The sequence below is a fragment of the Anoplopoma fimbria genome, chromosome 11, assembly GCF_027596085.1.
Source record: "Anoplopoma fimbria isolate UVic2021 breed Golden Eagle Sablefish chromosome 11, Afim_UVic_2022, whole genome shotgun sequence".
Taxonomy (NCBI): Eukaryota; Metazoa; Chordata; class Actinopteri; order Perciformes; family Anoplopomatidae; genus Anoplopoma; species Anoplopoma fimbria.
Genome location: NC_072459.1, coordinates 17,178,978 through 17,187,590, shown reverse-complemented (window position 1 = coordinate 17,187,590; position 8,613 = coordinate 17,178,978).

Below are 8,613 nucleotides of genomic sequence, written 5' to 3'. Positions count from 1 at the left end.
ACTTTTCTGCATGTTGAACTCTACTGGCTCAGCACCTGGTTGAAGTGGAGACATGTTTCTTCATCCAGTTCCAGGCACATCTTCTGAGGAGTGGATACTTGTGTTCCATCAGTTGGTCCCATAACTCTTCATTCATACCAGGTGTTTCCTTTGATTTGATCTCAATGTAGATCTGCAGTGAGAGAATCTCATTCTCAGCAGCAAAGCTGTCCAGGTGGAACACTGATACTATGCTGCTCTCAGTAAAGCTCTTCTGATGCTCTGATCTTGCTCCTCATAGATGTCAAGCTGCAGAATGTCTTTGCCCTGATGTTTCACTTCTGCCTGCATGTGAGGAAAGTTCTCATTGTTAAAGCCAACTTGACAGCAGTTGTATCTGTTAAACGTGTTCTCTTCACTGATCCTGTTGATGACGTGTTCATCATAATCCTGCAGCTCTACATCAGCTTCATTCTTCATTTTTTAAATGTTTGAGTATGTTGAAAGGAGGAAATGCACGTACAAACAAATATTCAGATTCATAAAACCTTGCGTACGGCTTCCAGTGAGATATTTCCTTTAATAATTCCATATTCAACCTGTAAATGTGTGCAGCTGGTTCTGCCTCACATCCCTCTACACGCCCACATTCACCCATAAACGGTCAATGCAAAGCACCATGTGAATGTTGATGCATAGAAATGAGCTGCTGATCAATAGGTCTTTATGGTGAATTACAGCAACTACAAGAGGAAGAACAAGAAAAGGATTTTTTGGACACAGAAGTCAAAGTGCTTTGGATGAGGTGATCTCTGAACACTTGTTTGCTCCTCATTCTTCTATTGACAGTCCTAACAGTGACAGAGTGTCTATCCTGCAGCAGAACACATCACAAATGTCACTGAAGTAGTTATAGATTCACAGGAATCACACTGATTGCTTCCAACAGGATGGAGACCATCACTGGTATCCACCATAGATATCATTTAAAAAAGGAAGTCTGATAGGTGAACACAGTGAATTTATTTATGTATTCATGTTTTATCATGGCAGTATGATGAGGACAGATCATGAGGTCATGGAGTGATTGTGTGAGAACTGTCACTGGCTTTATTTCCACACTTTGCTCATTTACACAATCCTCATGTGCAGGAGGTGAACATTCTCCAGGTGAGGTGAGTGAAGAAGGCAGAGTGTGTGACAGTCACCACGGTGACTCCAGTGAGCTCTGATAGCTGCATCAGATAGCCGTTTTCACTTTGTCTGTGTACAGTATGCTGTATCTGTCCATATGGAATAAACCATGAAGAAATCAATGAAGTGGAGTTCACTGCAGAGACTCTACTCACAAAAACTATATGAACACTGAGATCCTACTTGGTGATATATGTACAGTATCAGAACATTAAGTTTTGGTTGTGCTGCTCTGGCAAATTGTTAAAAATTAAATGTAGACACTTTTTCTTCATTTCATCTGCCTTCAGAAGTCCAAGCAAAGGATATTTTCTCTCACAGAGCAGATAAGATAAGATAAGAAAGCGTTATTATCCCTGATGGGGAAACTTATTTGCCACTGGATCAAGTCATACAAACATCAATAGACATAGTTACCACAGTACACAACAGACAAACACATCACAAGGAATAAATAACACCATGAAATGCCTTTTGAGATATGAATAACATCAGAAAGATGCTAGATCTAAAAGACACATCTTAAACAGTTTAACAGATTTTTGATTAAACAGTGTCACTGTTCCTTGTCAATCAGCTTCACCTGTCTTTTTGAAAACATCCATTAAAAAATCAAACTGCTGCTGGAACAAAAGACCTTCTGAGTCGTTCAGTAGAACACTGATGCCCTGTTCACACCAAAAGCGTTGCAAATTTTTTGCGCGTTCAGTTTACATGTAAAGTCAATGCACAGACGCGAATATTCGCGAGTAGACACGAACTCGAGCCTTCGTCGCGAATGAAAAAAAAATAATTTACGTGACGCTGTGTTGCGAAAGCCAATCAGCGTTGAGATTCACTTCCTGTCACTCTGTCATCGATCTGAGCTCTGTTCAGAAAATAATCATTTATAAAGTGATGTCCTTGTTGTCTTGCAGAGAGAACTAACAAAACATGAACTCTGACTTTTTACAAACAACCATCATTGTGTTGTTATTTCGGCGTCCCTTTTTCTACATTTATTGCAATTAAATCACAGTAAAATAGTTTATTTTCGGTCCATACAGCTGTAGTAAACGAGCCGACGTGTGGCTCGCTGGATTCAGTGAATACGGCGCCACTGGATGATGTTATGAACCCAGACAAGATGGCGTTTAGTTTCCCGGGATATCTGGGACTGACACAACGAGTATAAAGCAGATATAGTAGTTATTTATAGTTATTTATGAATGGTTGATGGCGGAAATAAATGGATGAGCTGACAACGGTTTCCATGGAGATAAGCCCCTCCCCCTCTGCGGCGCGTCTAGCGTGAATGAAGCGAATAAACACAAACGGACTTGCGAGTAAACTGACGCGAACTTTTGGTGTGAACACGGCATGAGGCATCCTTAGTCGCTCACAGAAGAGCACAGCGTCTCCACATGACGGCCGCAAAAAAACCTCTTCCTCCAGAGCTTCAGCTCCGTCTCTCTCTTTTGTTGTTTGAGGGCCAAACTAGCCAAAAGGAGTTTTAGGTCACTTCTTTTACATTATGACCAGATGAAGTTACATTGTGACCTCATAAAGTTACATTATGACGTCATAAAGTAACATTATGACCTCATAAAGTAACATTATGACCTCATAAAGTTGTATTATGACCTCATAAAGTTGTATTATGACCTCATAAAGTTACATTATGACCTCATGAAATTACATTATGACCTCATAAAGTAACATTATGACCTCATAAAGTAACATTATGACCTCATAAAGTTACATTATGACCTCATAAAGTTACACTGTGACCTCATAAAGTTACATCATGCCCTCATAAAGTTACATCATGCCCTCATGCCCTCATAAAGTTACATCATGCCCTCATGCCCTCATAAAGTTACATCATGCCCTCATAAAGTTACATTATGACCTCATAAAGTTACAGAGGTGAAGGAGAGAATTCAATGGAGCCGTTTCAGGAGCTCAGGAGCTTCTGAGGGGGAGGGTAACTCCTTTTAGGCGTGGACTTCAGGTTTTACACTCCACGGACCTTTGACATCTACAAAATATATATAACACACTAAAGAAGAGGGGAAAAGTGGAAAAGCATAATAGGGCCAATTTAAGAGAAAAACAATCCTCCTCCCAGTCTGACTAAATATGTTAACTTTTTAGCTAACTTAGCTAGCTGGTAGATCACATGGACAGCTCTGTTTGTCACTGACATGAGCATTGACTGCGACTCCCAACATGCCTAGAAACAGCTGGACAATGCCTTAGAACGTATATATGAAGTGGACGTAGTCATTCAGAAGTCATCCATTGGTTTCTGTACTATCGTTCTGAAACCTCCAATTGAATATCTGGACGACACCATCTTATTTTTTTAAACCAGATCTGACATGAGAGGGTGGAGATCAGTACAACCATTTTAAGAGAACTAGAATACTACAATAAACTTTCATGAAGTGAAAACACACTGAAAGGGTTAAAGTTGTGAGAGAAACATGGGCCGTTTCTCAATAAGTGAACTTCTCTGTACTCGTGAACTTGTGAAACGTCATCTAGCGCGGCCCAAGTACTGTTCCAATACACAAGTTCGCATTCAGCCAAGTACAGTCCAGATACCCGGAAGTGTCCTTGCTCCGCCCATTATATCGGGGATGCATCGGAGTGGACTTGTGTGGACTTTGGACAACCAAGTATCCCAGAATGCATTTCACCAGCAAACAAGAGACGACAGTGGCGGAGACGGCTCACAACTGTCAGTTATCATTGTCTAAATACTGCTGTTGTTGTGTAACGGAATTTAGTTTTAACACTTTTTTAAGCGAGAATGTAGTTGTTAAGACTTAAAATATGCGGTCAATTTATCAAGATAGAGCCTGTTTGAAAAAAGCGCCGACGTTTGTCGGAGATATGAGAGGTCCAGAGAGGAGACCGGGCGGTGATGCTCATGTAGCCCGCTGACAGCAGCCTTATCTCGGCAAGGCCTCTCCAGATGTGCCGCTGGCTCCGGTGTCTCTGTGGTTGTGGTTGCAGATGTAACACAAAATATATACATATTAATATTTTAATATTTTCTAAATGAAAACGAAAAAAGGCAGGGTTGTGTTTTATATCATATTTCGTTTTATTGTCAATATATATGACTGAAGATAACCGGAGTAGGCGGGACCGACGAGCTGAGTTGGTGACGTCGTGACGTTGGTGACGTCATCAAGTTCGCTGCTGTTCCAATTGCAAAATGACCGTACTGCGTCCTCCCGTCCTCGGGAGTTTGTACTCCCGAGTCGAACTATCCAAGTCTGAACTTGCAAGTTTATCCTTCGGAGGGTGCATTTGTAGACCGATTACGTCACAGCGGCCGCGACAGGGCTGTCCCATTTCGTCGACTCCTTCTAATGCGGCCGACAAATGCAGCCTACTTTTCCCAGATCTGGAGGATACAACCATAGATATATATAGGTAGACGCCCCCTTCGGCCTTGGGCGGCATAAATCGTCGGCGCCATCTTGGTACGGGAGTTATTTCGTCTTCGGAGTGAAGATGCCTACTTCATGCGCCGCTTGGGGTGCACCACCGTCAGGACGATTCAAACAAGATCGCAAGGAATTACCTTTCACAAGTAAGACTAAACAATTGTTTCTATTTGTAATTGTAAAATTCAGTCATGTCACGTAGATCATGTGTTATGTTGAGAGCTAAGAGCTGTTGAGACAGCTAAATTGCCACCAGAATCAGACTATAGCTAGTCTAACGTGAAACGGACATGGTGAGCAAAGCCTTATTCTATCGTTCGTCAACAGGAGATAATATTGTCAAGAAATATAGGATATACAGTATATATATATATAATCTACCACTACTTGCTTGTGAGTAATTACAATGTATGTATAATGTAATTATATAGCATTTATGGTCGCGACGGAAAGCTGCGTTTCGGCTGAGCGACTGGCCTTAATTTCTCTCTGTGATGTATTTAAAAAAGAGACTAGATTAAAACAAAAAAAGGCTCAAAACATGCCACTGTATATGTAATGGTTCTACAATATATGAAGGTGTCACGTAATGAATGAAACTACGGAAAAAATGTCACGATACTCTACATGCACCTGTGAGATGCACCTGCAGTCAGTCGCCGGCCGAAATTGACGTTTTAAACGTTATTTCTATTTAAATGTTTTTTTGTTTTTTAAAGATACATCTGTATTATGAATCTGACTGACTGGCTAGCTAACCTTTCTCGCAATTTTAAGGTTTCCCAAAGAGAAGCAGTTGAGGAGACAGTGGGAAGTGGCTGTGAAAAGGGAAGACTTTTCTGCCAATGAGAGGTCAATGCTCTGTAGCCAGCACTTTCAGCCGGAGGATTTTGACCGGACAGGCCAAAATGTCAGGCTCAGGGATGGAACTAAACCATCTGTGTTCAGTTTCCCAACACATCTCAAAAGAGTAAGTGCATCACTAAGCTTGCTGAAAATGGTTTTATTGTGTGTGTGTGTGTGTGTGTGTGTGTGTGTGTGTGTTCATTTGGAATGATTGAGAATGAGATACACCTGTTCAAGTATTTTGTTCTTCTGTTTTAGAAAGTGGCAGCCAGGACTACACAAGCCTCAAGGAAGGCTGAAGCGAGCCTTGTAATTGACTGTTCTTTACAATCATTACAAGTCACTGAACCTTCACCTAACTACCTTGTGAGTATTTACACTAGCTATGCCCCAAAACAGCAGTGAGCATCATGGCATCATAAACATTACTCACTACTGTTTTGTCCTTTTTTACTAGGAACACACTTATGCATTGCCTCCATCTCCCACTCTTCTCAAGACTAGACTCAATGAAGCCCTGGCTAGGGTGGAGAGTCTTGAGAAAGAGATGAGGAACTCAAAGGCCCGAGAGCAGAGTGCGAAGAAAACAGTGCGTTGTCTTCTGGAGGACCTCAGGGGGAAGAACCTCATAAATGAAGAGCTGCAAGAGAGGCTTGACTTATACTCAGGTAACATTGAAATTAAACTTTGAATGTCATGTATATCTTAGGGCTGTAACCAAAGAAATACAACTGCAATAATGTGTTCAAATGCTTGGCTTGTCTGAATTTCATATATCAAACTTAAACTCCAAATACCTGACAACGTCTGTAATATGCCCCCATTCATAGTTTGAATAGCATCTGGCACAGACAAAAGCCAACAATCATAGTCTGATAGCTCTAGCTTCAAGACACACAATAGCCAGGTACCTTTGTTGGCAGGTGTTTATGGGCACCTGTTTAGAGCAATCAGTCATGGTTCCTGGCTTTTGTGCATCTTTAAGCTAGAGCTATTAAGACAATGATTGTTGGCTTTTGTCTACAGCCACGACAAGATTACATATTTGCATTCATATGGCCTTGCCTGGAAATAAACACATTAGCCTATTGGTGTTTTCATAATGACATTCATACTCTTTCAGTCACTTACTAATTACTCTGTGCTATCTGCATTTCAGATCTTCCATTAGGCCTCCTGTCCAAACAGGGCCACGAGTACACTAAAGAGCAGAGGGAGTTTGCCCTCACTCTCCACCTGCACGGGCCCAAAGCCTACTCTTACCTGAGAGAGTCTCTCCACCTCCACCTACCACATCCACATACATTGCAAAGGTATTTGCCATTACATTTAATTGCACTTTATTGATAGGAAATTACTGGTTCAAATACATTTTTATTATATTATTGCTACTTAATAATAACTACTTTTTCATTTGATAAAGGTGGATGAGCTCTGTGGATTCCAAGCCTGGACTCAACACCATGATGCTGGACATGTTGAGAAGAAAAAGAGAGGAAGATCCAGTGAAGTATGGACGTGTGGCGCTCATGCTGGATGGCATGGCCATCAGGAAACATGTCCAGTACAGTCCACATTCCCAGAAAATGACCGGATTTGTGGACTTGGGGGATGGCCTAAACGAGACAGATATTGCCACTGAGGCTCTGGTTTTTATGGTGGTTGGCCTACAAGGCCATTGGAAGGCTCCAATTGCCTACTACCTGACCAAGTCTCTGACGCCCGACACACAGAAGGTCCTGCTGGTACATGCGATGGAGGCCCTGCATGAGCGTGGCATCCGGGTCATGTCCCTCACAATGGATGGGCATGCATCAAACATAAGCATGTGCAACCAGCTGGGGTGCCAGCTAAAGGCCAACCCTTGTGAGCCTTTGAAAACATTTTTCCCCATCCTGCGACTGGCGAGAGGGTGTTTGTCATGATGGACGCTTGCCACATGTTGAAGCTGGCAAGAAACATGCTGCAAGCGTACAGCCCAATCTGTAGCAGAACTGGCCTCATCAACTGGGACTACGTTGTTTGTTTGAACGATATTCAAACAAAGAATGGACTGCATGCTGCCAACAGGGTCACTGAAAAGCACATTCAGTTTGACTCACAGAAGATGAAGGTGTCCCTGGCTGCACAGACGCTGAGTCGCTCTGTGGCAGTAGCGCTCCGAACGCTGAGGGACCTGGGGTATCCACGCTTCACCCTCTCTCTAGCGACAGCCGAATTCATTGAGGTAAGACTACATTCAAACATTGTTTTCTTATCAAAGGGTCCTGGCCATCTTCTTCATCTTCATCTTCATCTCCATCTTCTTCCTTTCTATTTCCTAAACAATTTCTTTTAGATGATTGACAGGCTGTTTGACATTATGAACAGCCGCAATCCCCGTGCCAAAGGATTCAAAGCCCCCCTGGGATCTTTGAATTGGACAAGGAGTGTGGAAATCTTGTCCAGAGGCCGGGAGTACTTAATCAGTTTGGTGATGAAGGATGGAACTCCCCTTCATCGTTCAAAGAGGTCTTTTAAATAGTGACTCTTCCATATGTGCATGCTCTGCTTATGCATGCATATGATGCTCTGTTCTCTTGTTCCGATCTTTTTGCTGTCTGCGGTTTTTCAGTTCATACAGGTGAATGTGGAAATGTCCATGAAATGTCAGGAAATGTCCATCTACAACTTTCAAACTGACAAAACATTTTCTTTAAGGTACCTGTCTGTCATGGGGTTTGTCATCAACATTGACACCCTAATGCTGATGTGTCCTGAGCTGCTGCAGAGTCAGCAATATATCTGCACCTACCGGTTCAGCCAGGATCATTTGGAGCTCCTTTTCAACTCCATCAGGGCATCAGGCATCGGCGTCGGCAGACCCTTTTCACCGGGGCACGTGCCCCGTTGTGGATCTGCGGTGCCTGGGTATGCCTGGGGCACTGATTTTTTAATTAATTAATTTATTTATACCTTTAATTTTTTTTTTATTTAAGTCTGACTCATCTGGCAATCTACAGAATGCATGCTTGCATTTTTTTTCTTAAAATAGGCCTATAGACTACCACTTTCGTTAGAATTTAAGTCCGACATACGGACAGAGTAATTAGAATCCACTTGCGGCCACTCGGAGCATGTTGCAGCCGGAGAGTTGCCTGTAACACAGAGC